Source organism: Canis lupus, chromosome 22 (genome assembly GCF_048164855.1).
Source record: "Canis lupus baileyi chromosome 22, mCanLup2.hap1, whole genome shotgun sequence".
Classification (NCBI taxonomy): Eukaryota; Metazoa; Chordata; class Mammalia; order Carnivora; family Canidae; genus Canis; species Canis lupus.
In genome coordinates this window covers 33,137,597-33,159,368 of record NC_132859.1, presented here as the reverse complement: position 1 = coordinate 33,159,368, position 21,772 = coordinate 33,137,597, and the positions used below count along the sequence as shown (strand labels likewise).

Below are 21,772 nucleotides of genomic sequence, written 5' to 3'. Positions count from 1 at the left end.
TGGTTCTCATAAACTTAAGCATAAATCTTCCAGACAGCCCTATTCAATGGACATCCCTGAAGGAACCATGCTCCTCTGTCAGAAATGCCCTTCTCCATCCTTGATACCTTAATATACTCCTGTTCACCCTATGATGACTCATTTCTGAAACCTTCCCTAGCTTGCCAGGAATTGAGGATGAAGATTTGCTCCTTCTTTGTATTCTTACAACCCACCGTTCACATATTGATTATGGGATGTGTCATGGTGTGTTATAAATATTTATCTACTGGCCAGGCTCCTCTTTTAGATCTGGGCTCTTCTTAAAGGAGGAGAGAAACTTACTCAAATTCCCAGTCTCAGAACTTAGTCCGAGGCCTTGGCACGTGGTAGGAATCACACCACCTAATTACAGTTGAGATGTTTGGCAAATGAATTGCCCATCCTGACAGTTTGGCCATATTTATTAGCAGAAGCTTTGGACAGTGAAGCTTCTAACTGAAGCTGACATTATCCTAAAATAGGAAGCCACATCAATGCTGCCTTTTGACTCGATAAATGTCAGCTCTCATTCCATCCAAATAACTGCTGACTCTCCAACTGGACCCTAATGGAAGATCAAAGAGGCTCTTAATACCTAGTCCTTTTCTCCATTTCAAGTAGTGGGTTAAAGCTACAGGTTAATTCTAAGCTCTTGACTCTCAGCTGGAACGGCAATGGAGGCATATCTAACCTTTAATTCTAATTGAAACAAAAAAGAAAATGGAGTTGTTGGGCAGCCCGGGTGGCTCAGTGGTTTAGCGCCACCTTCAGCCCAGGGCCTGATCCTGGAGACCCAGGCTCGAGTCCCACTTCGGCTCCCTGCATGGAGCCTGCTTCTCCCTCTGCCTTTGTCTCTGTCTGTCTGTCTGTCTGTCTCTGTATGTCTCTCATGAATAAATAAAATCTTTAAAAAAAGAAAAGAAAATGGAGTTGTAGAGGTGAAAGTACAAAGAGAAAACTAAGTGATAAGTTGGGGTCGGAGGAGTATATAGCATTTAGATAAGAAGGAATCACCAATCTGTACTATCCAGTACTGCAACCACCAGCCACCAGTGGCTATTTAATTTAAATGCAAACTGATAAAATTAAACAAAGTTAAATATTCATTTCCTCAGTCACACTAGCCATGTTTCAAGGGCTCAAGAGCCACACATGGCTAATGGCTACCACTTTGGACAATGCAGATAAAGAGCATTGCCATTATCACAATAAGTCTTATTAGACATCATTGGATAAATCTCATTCTTTTACAGATGGGAAGCGTGACAGCTGGAGAAGGCTAGAGACTAGCCACTGACACACAGTAGGCCTAGGCCTGGGACCCAAACTTCAGGAACCCCAGTTGGCTTTCCAGTGCTCCATGCTATAAGATTTGCTTACTTTTGCCCTCTAATTTGTCTGTGTGAGTCAAAATGAGGAAGGCTAGCCAATTCCAGTTGAATTCAGAAGTACAAAGTGACCATTCTGTGCTGTTATATTAAGCAAACTTACTGAAATAAAATTTTGTAAGTAAAAAGTTCAAATATAGTAATTATCTTAAATGAAAAACTTCTGAACAAAACTTATCTTTATACGTGAAACACTATGCTATGTAATCTTAAAAAGCATCATCTAAATCACTCAATTTAATATCGGGTCAGGAAGTTGCATGCTAATCAATAACTTCCATGCACAGACTTGTAGCTATTTAACTGCCTGCTTTTGTATAATTATACATTGTTGTGCCATAAAATACTACCTCTGAAAAATCCATGTTTGCATCTTCTAAGTATACGTAATTGTGGTTAGAGCTGTCACACATCATGTACTGACATAAATGATTTGGTTTTTCAAAATGTTGCTTATATTTACGTATGTTCAAACTTCATTCTTGTATCTTGAGCTGGTTCCAATAATATAATAATGTGTCCATGTATGCCTTCCTATAAAGAATATCAGCTTTCTTTATACATTTAAATTGGATTTCCAAGAACCACCATGGTAAGTTTTCAGACCTGGGGCAACATTTAAAATAGATTATGTGAGAAATTTGAGTTACTATCATAGGTATAGGGGCATTTTTTTAATATGGTTTTTCAGAAGACTAATAAGGATTTTCTTGAATTTGCAAGAATCTTTTTCCTGAATTTGCAAATAATTTATCTTCGGATTTTTAAGTGAGAACATCTCTATCCTGATTCCTTTCAAGTTTTGGATGACTACTGAGAGCCAGTCACTTATTAGAAAGCAATGTACAGCTAGTGTGAAGGAGATGTTTTCATGGATATGGACTTCTCTTAGAGTCACATATCCACAACATTTGTGTTATTTGACCGGAAGCATGGGCTCTCAGTGTAGTTGGATAATACTGGTGTGAGTGGCTCCAAACTCTGGGGAAAGCTCAACAGCTTAGCTGATTTAACAACATCTCAACGTTCTCCATCCATTCGGGTGTCAGAGTGTCTGGAAAAGATGATCCTCTTTCAGAGCACCACAACACATTGATACAGGGATATTTCAAGGGTAACTAACCTAATTTTGAATGAAATTACTAATATTTTATACTTGATTCTGGGACAGACTGTGAGTGGTAGCATGTATAGAAAACTATGAGAAAGAAACAAATGAAAATTTTACAGCTAAGAAGTTCTATCAAATGATATGTTTTTCTTAGAAAATTGGTAAAACTTGGTATTTTTTAAATAACTTAAAATAGCTTTGGCAAAACTTCCATTTTTGCATTGAAATGCCCCAGGGTAGTTTATGGGATACGAATGTTTTACCATAGCCTGAGAACTCTGGCATAGATTGTGAAAGGACCAGGAAGCCAGGGGAACTGGTCCAAATTTGCAGCTAGAATCCTGTGTTTATGGTATTCTTGTGTTGTTTTGCCAGAATGTACTTACTATATTATTTACACAAAGCCGTAATATTTGTTAACCCTTATGGTACTCCATATAAAATGTCTTATGGCTATTATCTCACTCAACCTTCACAAACCGTCTATGAGATGGAACTATGTTATCCTATTTTACTGATAAGGAAACAGGTTGAGAGAGGTGAAGCAAACTTCCTGAGGTTGCACAGCTAGTAAAATAATGGAGTTGCATTTGAACCCAGAGATCCTGACTTCAAAACCACTACAAAATACTGCCTCTCAGAGGAAGGCCAAGGAGAGCCTTCCCTTTAGCAGACTCAGGACTTCTGGAAGAGTTTGGGCTACCAAGCCAGACATCCGTGTTCCAAAGCATTCTATTAGCTTTCAATTCCAGAAAGCAATTGTGGTCTTTGGTTGACTTACCGTGTACTCCTGATTCTTCCATCCACCTGTTCCCCTCTCCATCAAATTCCACAAATGGATAGTTTAATCAAATGAAATGAACATTTTCACCAAAATCCTTTTTTTTTTTTTTTTTTTTTCAGAATTTCTGGAGAAACTCCAGCAAGCAGTTTTAAATCTTAGCGAAACACATTTTGCAGGAGTAGCTGTCCTTTATCACGAGAGCGAGAGAAGGCTTTTGAAGGAACTGTGAAAATGAGAACAAGAGTAGACAAAGTCTTCCAAAGAGTAGTTTGAAGGCCTCCAGTCTATTCCTTGCAATTTGAATTTTTGGTTTATAGCTAATTTTGCAAATAGCTTCAAAGCAAATTTCCCTCCTTCCTTTATTGATTTTTTAAACCTAACATTTAATGATCCTGTTACAACTGTAGTTGAGGTGGGGCCACTGACTTTTTTTTAACAACTAGATTTATTAGCTACCCTCTATTTGCCAGGTACTGTGCTGAGAACCAGGGATTTGTTAATGAGAGCGGGATGGTTGCTGGCTCTGAGCAGGGCAGTTTACAGTCCAGCCGGGGAGAAGGACAAGGAGCAAAATGGTGCACTTAATGCAATGAATATATGGGAAACTTAGAAGAGGGAGCCAGGGTCTACATCTCGTTCAGAGCCATGCTTCCACCCAAAATATAACAGTTACACACATCCCTAATGGCCCTTAGGGGCTGAAAAGCATCATTTTTGTAGAAACTGTGACCATGGAGCTTTTTAAAAAGTATTTTATTAAAAGTAATGCAAGCTTATAGTAAAAAAAAAATTAATGACATTGAGAAGTTCAGAAGGATATGAACCCTACTCCTTATAGGTCACCACTAGTAAAATTTTTTTGTATACCATCAAAAACTTTGTATGCACATCATTTTTACTATACACACACATACACCCAAATATATCTTTTGCACAAGCTATGTTGTACTCTATATATCATACTATGACTTACTTTAAATAACAAAACTTTGACACCTTTCCATACCTCTCTATACAACTATACTTCACAAGTAATAGATGCGATGATTTTGTTTGTGTAAATAAAACTGTAAGTATACCCTTACTCCCTCTCATTCTTTTTAATAGCCACAGACTAGTCTGTAGTATAATTACTATACAAAACTTACTTACTGGGTCTTTTGCTGATGAGCATTTACACAAGCCACGGTGGATACATCTATATGAAAGATTGTGTCTGTGGGATAAATTCCAAGAAGTGAGTTTGCAAGATCAAAAGATATATGCTCTTGGAATTTTGACAGATTTTGCCAAAATGCTGGACTGATTTACCACCTTATTGACAGTGTATAAGAGAGCCACTGTTTTCTCTTGCATGAAATATACCTAACAATAACCCGTGCATTCGGAGTGCCTGATGGAGCTTTGAAAGCAAGAAGCCTGTACCTCATATTTGAGATAGGTCTAAGCAGGATCCTGTGTCATTTGCTAATGAAAGAAAATGGCAGAGCCATGATTCAAAATGCTTCCCTTTCCCAGAGTCTTTATTCTAAAATCCTTTGACTGTTGTGTCTTAGGAATTTAGTTTAAGTGTTTCTTTGAACTTTGGGTTCAGGTACAGCTGGGCTTTTCGTCTCCTGTTGTAGGAGGAAAAGGGAAACAGGAACCTATTTTATGGGTCTCTCTTAGTTTGGGAAGGCTCTCTGGAGGGAAAGTGTCACTAATCACAGGTGACCAGAACAAGTGCCACCCCCTCCACCAGACCCCACTCCACCCCCATCCTTACACAGTCGTGAGGAGTCCTAAGACTAAGCTATTTTTTTTAAGATTTTATTTATTTATTCATGAAGGACACAGAGAGAGAGGAGGAAACACAGGCAGAGGGAGCAGCAGGCTCCCTGTGGGGAGCCTGATGCAGGACTAGATCCCAGGACCCCAGGATCACAACCTGAGCCAAAGGCAGATACTCAACCACTGAACCACCCAGGTGCCCCAAGACTAAGCCCAAATTGAAGCTCATCTGGTCTAACTGCTCCTCTTTGATATGGAAATTTGTGGGAACAGGACTGGGACATCTCGGGTAACTAAGCCATTTCCCTACAGTCAGGTCAGTCAGAAAAATTTCAAAAATCATTTTAGGATCTTTTATTCCATGCCTGGCAGAGCACAGAAAAATATTAGCCTCGATGACTGCTTTGGGATCTCCAAGTAAAAGGTTTCAAGGTTAGTCATTAGTAGGCAGTTCAGCTGCTGTGAATGATTTAAACACCAGCCCAGGATCAACAATTCTAGAAAAATCAGGCTCCTCTCGTCAGAAAGATTCTTTTCAATTTCTTATTAATTAGAGTATTCTAACCACTTAATTGTGCATCATATCTCTTGGGGCAGGAACTGAATTAAGTTGTCAGAAAATCACACCTTTAATGACTTAAGTCCTTTGAGTATATCTCCGGAGGAACTTTGATCCATAATCATTCTGTTTCAAAATGTTGAACATAGTTTTTGAAGTTTATAGTGAACATGCCTAGGATATGATGCTGACTTGAAAGAACATTTTGTTTACAAGATGTCTCTGGTGTCAATTCAGACATTTCAGAAGGGCCCAGAACATGACACACAGCTCTCTGAGACTGCATGGCCCGTGAAGAGAGAAATATGCATTGCATTTAATTAAAGCAAACTTGCTGGAAGATTTATTTCCCTTCCTTCATATCTAAAAAGAAACGTAACTAAGCACCAGCTATTTTTCTCTCTGCCAGTGTTTTGGGGTTTATCTTGGCTCATATTTTTTGAGCTCAGACATTATGGAAAACTTTATTGCCTTGCAGACACGTTTCTGGGCAGCTGAGGGAATGAAAGGAAGCACAACCTAGTTGATTTCTCCTTTGCTAGGAAATAGTATCCAGAAAAATAAATACTATCTGCCACAGTTAAAAATCAGGAGGAAGAAGCTAAGCATTGCCTTTGAAAATAAGGAAGTTGTTTATGAAAAGCATCAAAGATCTTTGCTGGAGATGGGGAAATCTGTAGGTAAAGTTGTGGAGATTTTAGATTTGTCAGCATGATAGGAAACATCCCAATACTCAGAATTTTTGTTTATATGAAGACAGAGAATTTTTAGTCATGCCAGTAAGTAAGGAAACTGACTTCAATCTCAAGGTATTTAAAAATACTTTAGTGGGATTTTATTTAAAAAAAAAAAAGTAAGAGTCTTTATAGATGTTTTAGCCTAGGCCACGTTTAATATCCTTTAACCAAGAAACAAATCCCTGGAGATAATTAGGTTTTCTTTAAGTGCAATTGTAATAAATAAGCAAGTGATATTTTAAATTTTATTTCTGAAAGGCAAAGTTGTATTTTAGTCCTTAGCACCCTAGCCTCTAACCCCCTCCTCACAAAAAGATTGTGAAATGGATGGATGTACACAGACACACTGGCTGTTTTACCTGAACAAAAATTAGAATGCAATTTTTTTGAAGTCAGAACTATATAAAACTGCAGTTAAAATGAGCAGATTGTGGCACTGTTTTATGTTTCTACCTAATAGAATGTACATCTCAAGCACACAAACTCTTGTTTGTATTTACTAAGAATTTAGAACTTTGTGCAAACCATCAACCACTAAGTCTACGAAATACTTCTCTCAAAGTGAAGTTGCATACCTAGCGATCTTATTGGCATTTTAAATCCTATGTGCTTGATTTCTTTAAAAATTCCCTAGTCTTCATGCAGCTAATAAGCAGCAGTAATAAAGCCCTTGTCTGTCCACTTGCCAACCCTCCCATTTGGCCAGTAAGCCTCTGGCTTGAAACCCCATACTGGGCTCCTGTCCATTTTTCGTGAGTCTCCTCTCCCCTCTCTTTTCTTAGCCAGCACTCTGGACGACAGTCAGAAATCAGAAGGGCTTTATTTCCTTAAGCAAGTCACTTCTTTCAGAGTTTCTGGCATTGCTTTGTGCAGTGGCTTTAAACGGATGACCACAGTCCCCAGTAAAAAATACATTTTATATAACTACTGAGCCTACGAGTGGTGTGTGTCTGCAAACTCAAACAAAAGTTCCACAAAACAATCCTTACTCTTAGTAAGTATAGGGAACTCCTTCCAGGCAACTTTCTTTCATATTTTAAAAGATGCTTCTTGCTACCCACTAAATTGATTTCACAACCCACTAATGGATTGAGACCCATAGTTTGAGAAACACTGCTTTAGTGTACTTGATTCAGCCCGAGAATTTTAAGTTTGGCAGTCAATCACAGGCTTGCTTATATCGTCAGAAAAGGCAGAACTATTCATTGCTAGGAACATGGTGAAAACATCCTTTGGCAGCTTTCAGAAGACTTTTTTAATAGCAGTAGAATAAACAGGTATTAAGTCTATTCATGGAGGACTGTCTCAGCCAAAAAATATGAAGGGGTTAAAAAATTGCTGTCAACCACTCTCAGGACATAGGTGGAATCCCACAGAGTCTACTTCTAGAACTTTGCTTCCAAGTACAGCTCTCAGCTGATTAAGAAAAGAAAAAAAAAAAAAGGAGGATTGGCCTGTTTTCCAGGTCGTGAGGAATGGAGATATTTCAGATGCAGGCAGTGATAGGAAAAGTCATGATGCTGATGGAGAGAAAGCCTGGCTCTGTGACTATCAGTTGTGCTTTGTTTCCTGTTGAGACCAGGAATGGAGTCTCCCCTGGGCTTCCAGCCACTGATTGTCTTCATCCATCTCCTGGCCTTTCCCCAGCCTCCCTCTTACCACGTTGGGCCACAACATGCTGTGCTTTGACCACCTGGGTGAAAACTTGTTTTCTAGATTTGAGACAAACTAAAAGATGTTCTGAAAACCTGAAGGCAATCATAGATTAGATACTTCTGACTCCACTATTGTTCATGTACGGATCAGAATCCTATTCTGTACAACTTCAGAGCTGCAGCTTTTGTGAAAGCTGTAAGTGTTGAGAAAATCCAGGATAAGTGCGCAGTTAATTCAGTGTTTGGCAGTTTTCATTAGTTATGTGAGTCAATGTCCTTTCGCTTCCTGGTCTTGGGCTACTGAAATTTCCTTTTTAAGCTTATGCTGAGTAAGATGGTAATTTATTAGATGATAACTGAGAGTGGAGCAGATCTAATCAGTCCAGAAACCTAAATCTTTGTTTCCCTACCAGACAACATCAAGTTTAATTTCGAAGTGGCAACCGCAGGTGTTATGCTTTCATAGTTTCCATACTTTCCCATGCCATTCAGAAAGCATTTTGAAAAGCCATCAAGAGATATTGCTAAGGATAATTTTCTTGGGCATTCTCAAGGATTCTGAACAAAGCTGGGACATCTCCTCCACTGATGGGTTAGTTTTCTTGTCTCTTTCAAATGGAGCAAGAAGAGCCAGAAGAGTACTCAGTAGGGTATCAGAACCCCCGAGGATGACTGTCATTTCACCTACAAACAGCAGATCATAGAAGTCATGCTGCCCTACAACTGATTTTCTGCTTCTCTAAGTTAGGAAACCACTCTTGGCCTACATTGCTCATAGAATGGATGTGGCCGTCAAATAAGATAATACACATGGAAATACAACAAATGTAAAGTCCAACTGCTGTGTTCTTTTCTGTTTTCCATCAGTCCAGACCTAGCATGGAGAGGTAGGTAATATTTTTAAGTCCTCATCACCCTAGGAGTCTGGTTTTTATGGAGAATGTTCAAGGGTTAGATCTGAATAAAAGAGGGGCTTAAATCAAAGGCACCAGGTGGACAGAGCCAAACGGGGTATTCAGGGGCAAAAGAAAGACTATGAGAAGGAAATCAGTCAAAGGTGCATCTGTAGGTTATACTGCATATTCCAGGAATTCTCTGGAGGAGCCTGGATTTCTACAAGTGCTAAACCTTTGAAGGGCTGCTTGAGTGCCCTGTGTCTCATGAATGTTGACTGTTACTCATTGGAATTTACTCAACTCCAACTTATGTCAGACTTCTTAACTTACAGGAATATACTGAAGTTGAAAGTGAGAAGAGCCATTTAAACCTTATTCTTCCTTTCCTCCTGGTTCTGCATCCCATCCCACCCTAGCTAGTGTGAGAAATGTAGAATTTTGCTTCCTCAGAGAAACATTTACCAGAGAAATGAAGGTCAAGAAAAGGTGTGAAGAACAATTGTTTCCACAGGAAAAGAGAGATGTCACAATGAAGAAATGGTGTTTCAGTATAAAATTTCTATTTCTTCTAGTCACACCATGATCTGAAATCTTGAAACTCTTCTGGTTTCAACACAAATAAACAAAGCTGCTAGTGAAATGCATTGAGCTTGACATGAGTAAACTCATCCCCACAGTGGATTGATGTTCTTCAACTCTGTCTACAAATCATCTAGCCATTTGTCCAGATGCAGGCTTTTGAGATGTTTAGAGGAGAGGAGCCTGATTGTGGAGACTAAAATATTAAGCCATTTGCACAGAAAATTTCTCCCTTGCCTCTTAGCTAGTGATGGCAACAAGGTTGAGCTGTGAAGAAATATGGCGTGTCTGGGATTTCTTTCTTTCATTGTGTGTTTAAGCATCTAATTGAACCACGCTGAAAAAAATAGTATTAGAAATTCTTTCTGGGACAACTGGGTGGCTCAGCAGTTGAGCATCTGCCTTCAGCTCATGGGATCCAAGATTGAGTCCCATATCAGGCTTCCTATGGGAAGCCTGATTCTCCCTCTGCCTGTGTCTCTGCCTCTCTTCCTGTGTCTCTCATGAATAAATAAATAAATCTTTCTTTAAAAATTCTTTCTTTAGGAAGTTGCTATTTTATAAAAGCTTATTGGTATTGGTGAACCCTATGTAGTTGATAAACACCTATAAATGAGAAGAAGCACATCTTAGCTTATGCTGCTGCTGTTAACAAAATAGCATGGATTGGGTGGCTAAAACAACAGCAATGTATTTCTCACAGTTCTAGAATCTGGGAAGTCCAACATCAAGGTGCCAGCAGATTAGATATCTGGGGAGGGCCCTCTTCCTGGTTTGCTGATGGCTATGTTCACATGGCCTTTGCTGGGTACACACTCTGGGAGAGAATGAGATCTTTCTGTCTTCCACTTCTTATAAAGACATGAATCCCATCAGGAGGGTCCCAGGGTTAGAGCTTCATAGGAATTAGGGGAAACACAAATCTTTATCCCTTCACAAGGTAAAACCTTAAAAATGAACATTAAAAAATTCTAAAAAGCTTCTAACTTCAATGGTCCCTGTAATGCAAAATTACTTTTAGTCTAGGTAAATTGGGGGTAATAGTTTAGCAATTGTTTGAATAATAGCAGAAGTAGTGTTTTCTGGGACATGTTTGTTATGCCTGAGATCGAGAAAATAATCAGGAAGTTAAGTTTAGATAGTCAATCTTCTGGGAAGCAAATAAAATATATGTGGCATGAGAAGTTGTTTTTATGACTTAATAGGAGAGAAAAGTAATAAACAAGGACCTTTCAGCCAAGGCAGCCTGGTGTTTGTAACCATTTTTGTGCTATGGACCCACTTGGCCATCTGATGAAGCTTATAGACTCTGTCTCAGAATATTGCTTTCAATGTATGAAATAAAATAAGATTACAAAGGAAACTAATTTTTTAAAGATTTTATTTATTTATTCATGAGAGACATAGAGAGAGAGAGGCAGAGACATAGGCAGAGGACAAGCAGGCTCCATGCAGGGAGCCAGATGCAGGAGCCAAAGGCAACCACTGAGCTCAACCACTGAGCCACCCAGGCGTCCCACAAAGGAAATTAATCATACTGAAATAGAGCTTCATCTCCAGACCCTTTGGAGACCATGGTCCATGGACCACAGATTAAGAACCCTACCTACTTGAAGCCCAGAAGATGGGTAAAAAAGGGCGATTAGGTGAACAGAATCAATAGAATTTTCAGTGCATTACTATTACTGCTCCACAAGACAACGTGGGGATGAAATACAAAGTTCTGGCTTGATCTCAAATTAGCCTAAGAGCCCATCGCAAGGCTTGAGGAGAGCTCCTGAGAGTGGCCAAACCTGGGACTGCAGACTCTATAGCTTCTTTCTCTTATGAAGCTTCCAGAAGTTTTTCCATATTGGAAGTGTTGATTTTTCTCTCAGACAAGTACACATATGCACTCCTCCTATTATAGATATTCCCAGTTCTCTACTTAAAGAATCAAGGTACCATTCAAATCATGTTCTGTGAAAGCTTAAGGTTTAAAGGAAAAGGTATAATGTAAATGTAAATGGGGGTTTGCATAGTCATTTAGTGAGCTGTTCTGAGCACAGACCATATCAGGTGCTAAACTGGTTGTGGGAATTATAGATAGTTTGAGATGAGGTTCCTGCTCACAAGAAGTTAAGAGTCTGGAGGAAGTGAGAGACTAGTAAAAAACATGTTCAATACAGTGTTACTACCGACATTTTAAAGCTTGTTCTCAAATGTTGTGACTTCAATAGACAGCTGTGATATAATATGCCCTCCTTTTCATAATTCTAGGTTGTTTCTAAATGAAAAATACAATGCATTTGTGTACGTCATATATCACACACAGTACAATATTATGCTGCCAATTCAAGAAGCAAAAATGGGCTTTTTGGGGGTATGTTGAGCCGGACTCAGATGCTAAGTCTTCTAATTCTCTGTCTTTGGGCAAGATGGACTTGGACTTTGCTAATAGAATGAAATCTGCTTGATTTTTTATACATTACACAAGCTCTTTTAGTAAATCTTAACAATTTTAATGGTGTTCAAATGATTTCTCATTTCTCTTGTCCAGTTTCTTTATAGTATATACTTCATAGCTGCTTCTGTCAGTTCTGAAATGGAAATTAGCCAGACACCACAACAGCTTTTATATGCTTCATATGGTTTATCAAATAAAAACATAATGAGTTAGTAAGAGACTGAATAAGTGTACTTGCAAGGCATTACAAATCTTTTCTAATTTGTGCCCTGTAAGTCTGGTCCCTTTAATTTTTCTGCCTATCCTCTGTGTTCCAACATCATTATGGATTCCTTTAAGCAGCCTTAAATCCCTAAACTCCTCTTAAAATGAGAAGAATGGAACAAGCCTTCCGCCTACTCAGAAAAATCAAGCTTAATAAAAATATATACATACATGGTGCAAGTATCATAGCATGGTTATTGGCAAATGAATGATTATTAATGATGCTACTACTTGAGAACATTGATTATTTGGCAAATGTCAAAGGACTGATTTATTGTAACAGACTTGAATTTTAGAGAAAGTACTAGTAATTCTTTATATCTAGAACTGAAATGTGACATTACTTTTGGCCAAGAAAGCCATTGAGGAAAAAGACATCCAGAGGCAGCAGCTGAAAATCTGGGGCAGCACAGTGATAATTTACTTTTAAAATTTCATAACTAGTTTAATTCTATACATTTCTATAATAAACTGGGGCTTGTTGGTAAATGACATAAATATAACTGTGGCAACTTTCCACTCAAATTTTGTATAAATTGGGCAGCCTAGGTGGCTCAGCAGTTTAGCACCACCTTCAGCCCAGGGCATGATCCTAGAGACCCGGGATCAAGTCCCATGTGAGGCTACCTGCATGGAGCCTGCTTCTTTCTCTCTCTGTCTCTCTGTCTGTCTGTCTCTCTCTCTCTCTCTCTCCCCCTTTCATTAATAAATAAATAAAATCTTTAAAAAAAACTTTGTATAAGTGAAAAAAGTTTCTCTGGGATTTCAAACTTGAAAATGAATATAGAGATTATATAGACCAGTGGTTCTCAGAGTAGAGCCCCAAACCAGCAGCATCAGCATTACCTAGGAACTTAGAGATACAAATTCTTGGGTCCTACCCCAGACCTACTGAATCAGAAGTTCTGGGTGTGGGGCCTAGCAATGCGGGTTTTAACAACTCTCCAAGCGATTCTGGTGTACTATAGTTTGAGAATCACTGACAGGTTGGCACTCTAAACATTTTGATCCAGATCATTCTTTGTTGTGAGGGGCTGTCCTGTGTATTGTTAAATGTTTAGCAGCATCTCTGGCTTCTGCCCACCAGATGCCAGTAGCACCCATCTCCGATCATGACAATGAAAAATGTCTCCAGACATTGCCAAATGTCCCTGGGAAGGTGGAGAGGGACACACCTGTTTCCTGTTGAGAACCACTGCTCTGGACTACCCTCCAAGCCTGATACAAGAGTCTCCTTTACAGCATTCTTGACAGATACTTCCACTACAGATGTGAGTTCTTTTCTTTTCCTCCTCCCCTTAGAAGCAATGGAACTCATAAATTCACACCACCTCCCAAAAAATGTGATTACTAAAAACTTAAACGTTTTAAATATATTGAGTTTCTAAGTATCTATATGATTTTTAAGTGGCATGCAGTTAATTATATAAGAAACAAGAATAAAGTTTTTTTAAGATTTTATTTATTTGAGAGGGAGAGAGAAAAAGAGAGCATGAGCAGGGGGAGTGGCAGAAGCAGATTCACTGATGAGCAGGAAGCCCAACTCAGGGCTTTCTATCCCAGGACCCCAGGATCATGACCTGAGCCAAAGGCCGATACTTAACTGACTGAGCCACCCAGGTGCCCCAAGAATGATTTTTTTTAAGTATGCTTGATTATTGATCTTTCTTCAGAACTTTACTTCAGCATCAAATCATTCAGGCTTCCCCAAGCACACACTTCTCCCTCCCCACTTCCCACCCTACCCACAATAGACACTGGATCCACTCAGGTGTTCTCTGCACATTTACTTCACCTATTAATTGGTGTTTGGCTCCTTACTTCTATACTCTAAATCATCTGATCTTATCCATCTTTCCCTTAATCTTACCCATCATGTCCTAGGCACTGTTATAAGTGTTTTTAAGTTCTTTTTTTTTTCATACCACCACCCAAAATGCAGATCCTATCATTATTCCCATTTGCAGAAAAGAAAATTGAGATTTACTGAGTCAGATACTATGTTCCAGATCAAAAAACTGAGAAATGATGGAGCTGGATTTGAACCAAGGGAGACTTTGATCTCAGGCTGTTAATCAGTGCTCTATTTGAAGTACTTCAATGTCTAGCAAATGCATTCAGTCTTTAATGCAGGATAAATGAATGAATAATTGACTTGATTATTTAAAGCTAATGATGAAAGCTTTCAGATGAATTACCTAAAAGTTTATTCAGCAACCTATTATACAATGTGAATACAGGCACACCATGTTTTCTTGCACTCCACTTTACTGAACTTCACAGATTTGAGTGTTTTACAAACTGAAAGTTCAGAACTTCAGTGGAGGAAGTCACTGCAGATACGGTGGAAACAACAAGAGAGCCAGAATTAGAAGTGGGGCCTGAAGATGGGACTGAATTGCTTCGATCTCATGATAAAACTTGAAGAGGAGAGGAGTTGCTTCTTATGAATGAGCAAAGAAAGTAGTTTCTTGAGATGCAATCTACTCCTGGTGAAGATGCTGTAAAGATGGTTAAATGACAACAAAGGATTTAAAATAGCATTTAAACTTAGTTGATAAAGCAGCAACAGGGTTTGAGAGGACTGACTCCAGTTTTGAAAAGAAGTTCTGCTGTGGGCAAAACACTCTTAAATGACATCACAAGCTACAGAAAAACCCTTTGTACAAGAGTCACTGGCTGCAGCAAACTTCATTTTTCTTATTTTAAGAAATTGCCGCAGCCCTCCTAACCTTCCATAACCATCTCCCTGATCAGTCTCCAGCCATCAACACAGAGGCAAGAGGCAACACAGACCCTCCACCAGCAAAAAGATCATGACTTACTGAAAGTTCAGATGATGGTTTGTACTTTTTAGCAATAAAGTATTTTTAATTAAGGTATATACATTGATTTTTAGACAATAACTCTATTGCACACTTAGTGGACTATAGTATAGTGTAAACATGACTTTTATATCCACCAGGACACAAAAAAAATTGACTCACTTTATTATGATCTTCACTTTGTTGCCTTGATCTGGGACCAAACCCATAATATCTCCCATGTGTGCCTGTATCAATTATTATATGCTAACCAGCAACATTTGGGAGAATAGTTTTGAAACTGCCCAAAACAGTTACTCCTTAGAGAAGTCATATGCAATAAAGACAGTTGGATTCGTTGATCTTCAGTCTCCAAGTATGATAGCAGCTTAACTCAGAAGGCTGTCTATAAGAGCATGAAAAGGAGGTTAACAAAAGAAATAGAAGAATATAGAGAGGTTTCCCAGGTTCCTTTCTTCTCTTGCAGTCCCTGGACATTTCAGTTCCTGGGGAAGTAGCAGTTTAGGGGTGAGTACAAAGCCCATTGATGTGACTAAGTCCAGTAGTTATTCAGCCTCTGATATATATCAGATCACCTGGGGAGAGCATTTTCAAAATGTAGAGGGTTGCAGGAGGTCCAGCGAGACCTAGTGAATCAGAGGCTCAAAGGGCATAGCCCAGTCTTTTGAGTTCTGTTTTCAAGTCCCCAGGTGGTTCAGCTGCACACCAAAGGTTGAGAGCCACTGCAGGTCATTGTCTTCTCCTAGGCAACCCCTAAAGTCCAAAAATGGGGACAGAAAAGAAAGCCCACAATAGTCAGTCACAGAGTTAGGTTACTCTCAAGAATGCACATTTCCATCCTGCTCAAGACAGAGCCAAATGAGAAATACAAACATGACCCAAAAAGCAGTGTGACATGATGACATCCGTAAAACAAGACCCTCGGAATCATTGGCAGTTCCTTTTTCCTTGACTTCTTCTCCCTCATAAGAGAAAATCCATCAGACAGTAAAGTTTTCAGCAGCAGGTAAAGTAGCAGCAAAGGTGCCTAACAGCAGGCTGGACTTTCAAAATAGAACAGTGTTTTTAAAAGCCAGAAGTGTCCTCAGAAATTATCCATTTCAGCTTCTTCATTCATAGATTAAGAAAGTGAGATCAGTGGTGGTGTTCAGTTTTCAAAGTTTCATAAAGTAAGAGGTGATGATTAATGCTCTTGGTAAACTGCCAGGGCAGTTTTTCAACATAATGTTTAAATTACTTTAGCTGTCTAAGGCTATACCGTAACATTTTATTTATCCTTATGTGAATTTAAAAGGACTGTTACATGTTCCTTTCTATATTCCTTTTCCAAATAAACATTTATGTTTGTTGAGAAACTCAAGATGCAAACTTCTTGTTTCAGAAATATTTGGAAGAGGAAGTGCCAGCCAGGAACCAAGTGCCAGGAAAGTGCGGGGCAAAACAGAGGACCAGACTTGGGAAGAACTCACAGGCTCTGATAAAAGTGTATCACTTAGACTCCTAGTTTACAAATCCATAAACAGCACATTATGTGAGGGCAGAAAAACAGTGCTTTGAACTGAAAGTCAAGCTGGCACTAAAATTCAGGTTCAAGAATAGTGGAGTTGAGGCTTCTTTAGCCTTTAAAAGAGTTCCAGTCACAACCCGCTGGAATTGGAGATTGTTCCTGCTGGCAAAATCATGGAGATGATCTTCTCCAGGGTTTTTACACTGCAAGTTGTAACAAGTAGTAAGCATGAAATGAATTAAGTGGGTCATATCCAGTACTTTTCTTTTTCATGAAAAACAATAGATTAGAACAGAAGCTGTGTAATAAATCTTTCATAGGAAGATTAAATAGTCTTTCATGAAACTTGATTTAGGGTATGTGGAGGGGGGAGTGTCACAATGCAAAATATACTCATTATAGATCATCTAGTCCAATACCTTCACTTTATAGACAGGAAAAAAAGTTAGACCAAAAGAGGCTGGGGGCACCTGGGTGGCTCAGTTGGTTAAGCATCTGCCTTCAGCTCAGGTCATGATCTCAGGGTCCTGGGATCAAGCCCCACATCGGGCTCCCTGCTCAGCAAGGAGCCTGCTTTTCCCTCTCCCTCTGCCCCTCCCCTTGCTTATGCTCGACTTCACTTTCTCTCTCTCTCTCTTTCTCTCTAATAAATAAGTAAAATCTTTTAAAAGAATTAGAAAATATAAATAAATAAATAAATAAATAAATAAATAAATAAATAAATAAAGAGGTTAAGTGACTTAACCCAGAATTGCACTATTATTTAATATAAATTGAGAAAATTAAATTTTAAAAAAACAACTTTGTCCCTTAAAAATCCATTTGTTCCCCAAATCTGATTCTACAATGACACAAACTTCCCTTAAAAGAAAGCCCCAGAGCATACAGGAGGAACGATAGCATCTGTTCCCATGGGATATTAGATTAATCATTTTATTGAACTCAATGAACTGGGCTGGTTGTCAAGTGCTTTGGAGGAATTACATCATTTCATTCTCCCACAATAACGTAGGTGCTCTGCTCTCACAGATGAGTAAACAGCTCAAAGAGATGCTCCACTAAGTGAAGAAGCTACAGCGTGAATCCAGAGCCCAAGCTTACTTGCTAAGTTGCTTTCTCTCTCACTTTTCTCTGCAAACAACAAATAAGTGGATAGCTAAAGAAAAAATAGATTGATGGGGGCACTTGGATGGCTCAGTGGTTGAGCATCTGCCTTTGACTCAGGTTGTAATCACAGGGTCCTGGGATTGAGTCCCGCATTGGGCTCCCCACAGGGAGCCTGCTTCTCCCACTGCCTATGTCTCTGCCTCTCCCTCTGTGTCTCTCATAAATAAATAAAATCTCAAAAAAATAATATATTGATGCCCAAATTCTAATATATATATATATATGTGTGTGTGTGTATATAATAAACACACACACACACATATATATATATATATATATATATACACACACACATATAGAGAGAGGTTAGGTGTTCTATACTTTATATAAGTATAGGCCTAATCAAACAAAGAGCATAAGAACCTTCTCTTTCAGAGAAAAATAAATGGAAAAGCAAACAATATAGGATATTTGAGTGGAATCTTGGCTTCCAGAACAGTCTTCTGACTGGCTTAGTGATTCTTAACTTTGTATATGTGCTGCCAAAGCGAACACTGAATAATAAAAAAAAAAAAAAAAAAAAAAAAAAAACAAGCACTGATTCTTACCTTGAATTAACCAATAACCACTAACCGGGACAGCAACAATCTGGTATTTTTGCACTGAAAAAAAAAAACAAGCACTGATTCTTACCTTGAATTAACCAATAACCACTAACCGGGACAGCAACAATCTGGTATTTTTGCACTGAACTAAATATGATGAATTTTTGCTTCATTTTCTCAAGGCAGGTGCCCTGTGAATGTCGACTGCTTTGTATGTCACAAATAGGATATAAATGCTTGTAATTGTAATAATAATAGAAGAGAAATAGATAAATTGGAAAGAAAGAATGGAAGGAAAAGGAAACAGAAGGAATGAGTCATCAAAACTGATCATTACAAAGGCTTTACAAATTATTTATGCATACATTCATTCCTGGTTTCTTGAGGTAGTTTTTTTTTATAAAAAGATAATATTATGCATGTATATAACCCACAAACAAAGAGAACACAAATGAATCCATAGGAACTTTAAAATAGCTAACACTAATTCGCTTCCCCAGGTAACCTTAACTGTTTATCCCTTTGGTTTTTGCTCTGAACATTCTATAATTTAAGTCCTTATAAACAGTATTTCAATGTAGCATATACCATTAAGCCTCTGTAAGTACCATCAGATGCAGAGAATTAGAGATTGGGAAAACCCAATTACTGAATGGAAATAAAAATAACTTAAGGCTGTCCTCTCCCAATCACTCTTAGGAAAGCACTCCTTGAGATTAAAGGGCAAAGAAGAATGATAATCTAATCCATCCCACCCCTCCAGCCAGTCCTGACACTCTTTGCCAAGGACACTATTGCCACTCAAATTGTGATCCTGAGACCAGCAGCATCAGCATCACCTGGCAGCTTGCAAGATATGCAAATCTCACAGTCCAGTCCAAACCTCCAGAATCAAAATCTGCATTTATCAGGGTGCCCAAGGGATTAGAGTGTATGTTCAAATTTGAGAAGCAGTAGGCTATACCCTTATAAGGGGAAAGAAAGCCAAGGCTACATTGGAGAAGTTGAGATCAAAGTATAACCACAACCACCCAAATGGGAAAAATTCAAGATGTGATTTGATTATCATTGTGGAATACATGGAATAGTTGGAAGGAGGTTGATGATTTATCCTTTCAAGTCAGAACAAAAGGAAATTTAAATTGTCTTGAGAGAAATGAAAGTGAATGATCAGATAGAAAGAAACCTAAAATGCTTTCTATCTGATCCATTCAAGGATAGGATCATGGGTTAGATCCCCAGGTATTTTTTGGTGGGCCAAGGGATATTGTTTGGTTAGTGACCTCTTGTTTATGACAAATAGTACTGGTTTTTTCATTTACATTGGTGATAAAATATTTGCTTTGAAAAGAAGTTTATTTCAGGCTTTTAAGTGGGTTGATTTAAAGAACTATAATAATTAAATATTAGGGCCGGTAGATTGAGGGTGGAATGTGATCAGCAAGCGGGCTTCCTAGACTAGGTCAGTCTCACCCAAAATTTCACATTTCACAGCTGAGCATCATGTTTAAAAAGAAATAGAGAACAGCTAGCTTTTCTATTTTGCAAAATAAAGATATCTGAAAACAGAACAAACATTTACTACCTACTATCACCAAATAAAAGAATATTTTAATACCCCTACAAGCAAAAAAGACTGTAGCAGAAAGAAGGGATAGGCCTTCCCAAGAAAATATGATTGGCAACCTTACAAAGACATATACATGAAGGTCAACAGTCCTTTATCCAAAATCCTTATTAGACCAGTCCCAGAATTCAGATTTTTGGAGGGTATGAGGTTTTAGAAGATATGGAAGTAGTATTATAGCATCTGAAGGAATATCTCAAACCATATGAAGCACATTAATATTTCTGCAGAGAAATATTCACACTGTATATAAATAAATATATACACATGAAAATATTCACACTAAGTTGACTCAATAAATGCCGAACACCCATATGAAATCAGGTCAGTTTTTACCACCAAATAAGTTATTTAAAAACTTTTAGTTTCTGACAGTTTTATATTTTGAAATTATAGATAAGGAATTATGCATGTATATATTATATAGTATTGTCCTTTTTCTTCTCATTTTACCATGAAGCAGGGAGCATTCTATCACTGATGGAAATGATGACACATGGAGTGTGTTTTTGGCCTCTGATAATATAATTTCTTCACTTAATTCTCCACTTAGAACCATAACCTTGTGGGGATGAGATATATTAATTTGTGTGTACTTGAGTGTTATTGAAGAGATTTCTAAATAGTCACCTACTAGAATGTGCTCTGTGGGGCAGGGATGTCAGTTTTATTGACTGATATCTCCCAAGCACTTAACAGAGTGCCTGACGCAGTATAGGTGCTCAATATTTGTTACATAAATGAAAGATTTGCAAGTTAGCAACCCATGCAAATACACTGACAGCTCATGGATATAGAGAGTTGAGTTTTGGGGTAAGTGTGTGTGTGTGTATGTGTGTGTGTGGTCAATTCAGAGCAGTCTGTTACATCTTTCTACAAAAAAAAAGATATATATATTTATATATATAATATATATGATATATATACACAGATATAGTTCTTATATATATTATATATATATATACATATATATAGTTCTTATATATAGTTCTTCCCACTAGTTATTCAGTTGTAAACAGACTTTGAATAAGAAAGTTCCAGATACTAATGTCATATATTGAATCATCTGAAACTCCTGAGTCAACAGAAATAAGTATTTGATACTAATGGTTATGTTTTAAAGATAAAAGATTTCATTTTCTTTGCTATTTTGGATCCAAATGGTCAAAAAATAGGTGAAAGGTCAATGAACCTTAATAGAAAAAAAGACCATGAATACAGGAAGATATTCAGTGGAAATAAAATAATTCAGTAAAATAAAATACAGTGAATTTTTAAAAAGAAATTGCTTAGCAACCAAGGATCTGAATTGATTTTCATGGTGGCAACAAAATATGACTACAGCTGGACGAAATGTGATGGCAAAAGGAAACCAGTGTAACTTCTAGAAAGGAAGTTAAATTGGTTCTCTTCCCTTGACTCATATGGGTATGGTTTTGATAAGTGTGATTAAATGAGCAAAACTTCTTTGCCAGGAAAAAAATTATCCCCAACTAAAAGAAAGGCAGTATCTTCTAAGACAACATGTTAGCACATCATAAATTATTGGCAATCTTTTTCAGAACTAAGACAAAATTCTACAGGCACATACCAACTAGAGTATATAGTAAAATTTTAAATGGCCCAGGATCCCATCCATCCAAAGAGTATAGAGCTCAATTATTAGTAAGTAGCCATTACCTTCAAAACGTAACAACCCTCTGACCATTGTAATCATAATGGCTCTCACTTAGTGTTTAATATTTGCTGGGTACTATACAATAAATATTACTCATCTAACACACTTATTGGTGTCACTGCCCCCCAATGCCATCTTAGAATTGAGGGAATTGGAATTCAAAAATTTTCAATAACTTTCTAAATTTATACCACAGTAAGTGGCAAAGTGGAG

General features: G+C 38.0%; 1 protein-coding gene across 22 annotated transcripts in view; it reads left to right on the top strand.

Annotated features, from left to right (window-relative positions):
• The window catches only part of THRB (thyroid hormone receptor beta), a 372,339-nt gene that overhangs the window by 197,902 nt on the left and 152,665 nt on the right, over positions 1-21,772 (top strand). For 6 of the 22 annotated variants that reach the window (XM_072793000.1, XM_072792991.1, XM_072792990.1 and 3 more), the window contains one exon: positions 13,298-13,481. The exons of the other annotated variants lie outside the window; for them this stretch is intronic. The gene's annotated coding sequence lies outside the window, so the exon portion shown is untranslated. The remainder of the gene's footprint in view (positions 1-13,297; positions 13,482-21,772) is intronic. 22 annotated transcript variants of the gene reach the window in all.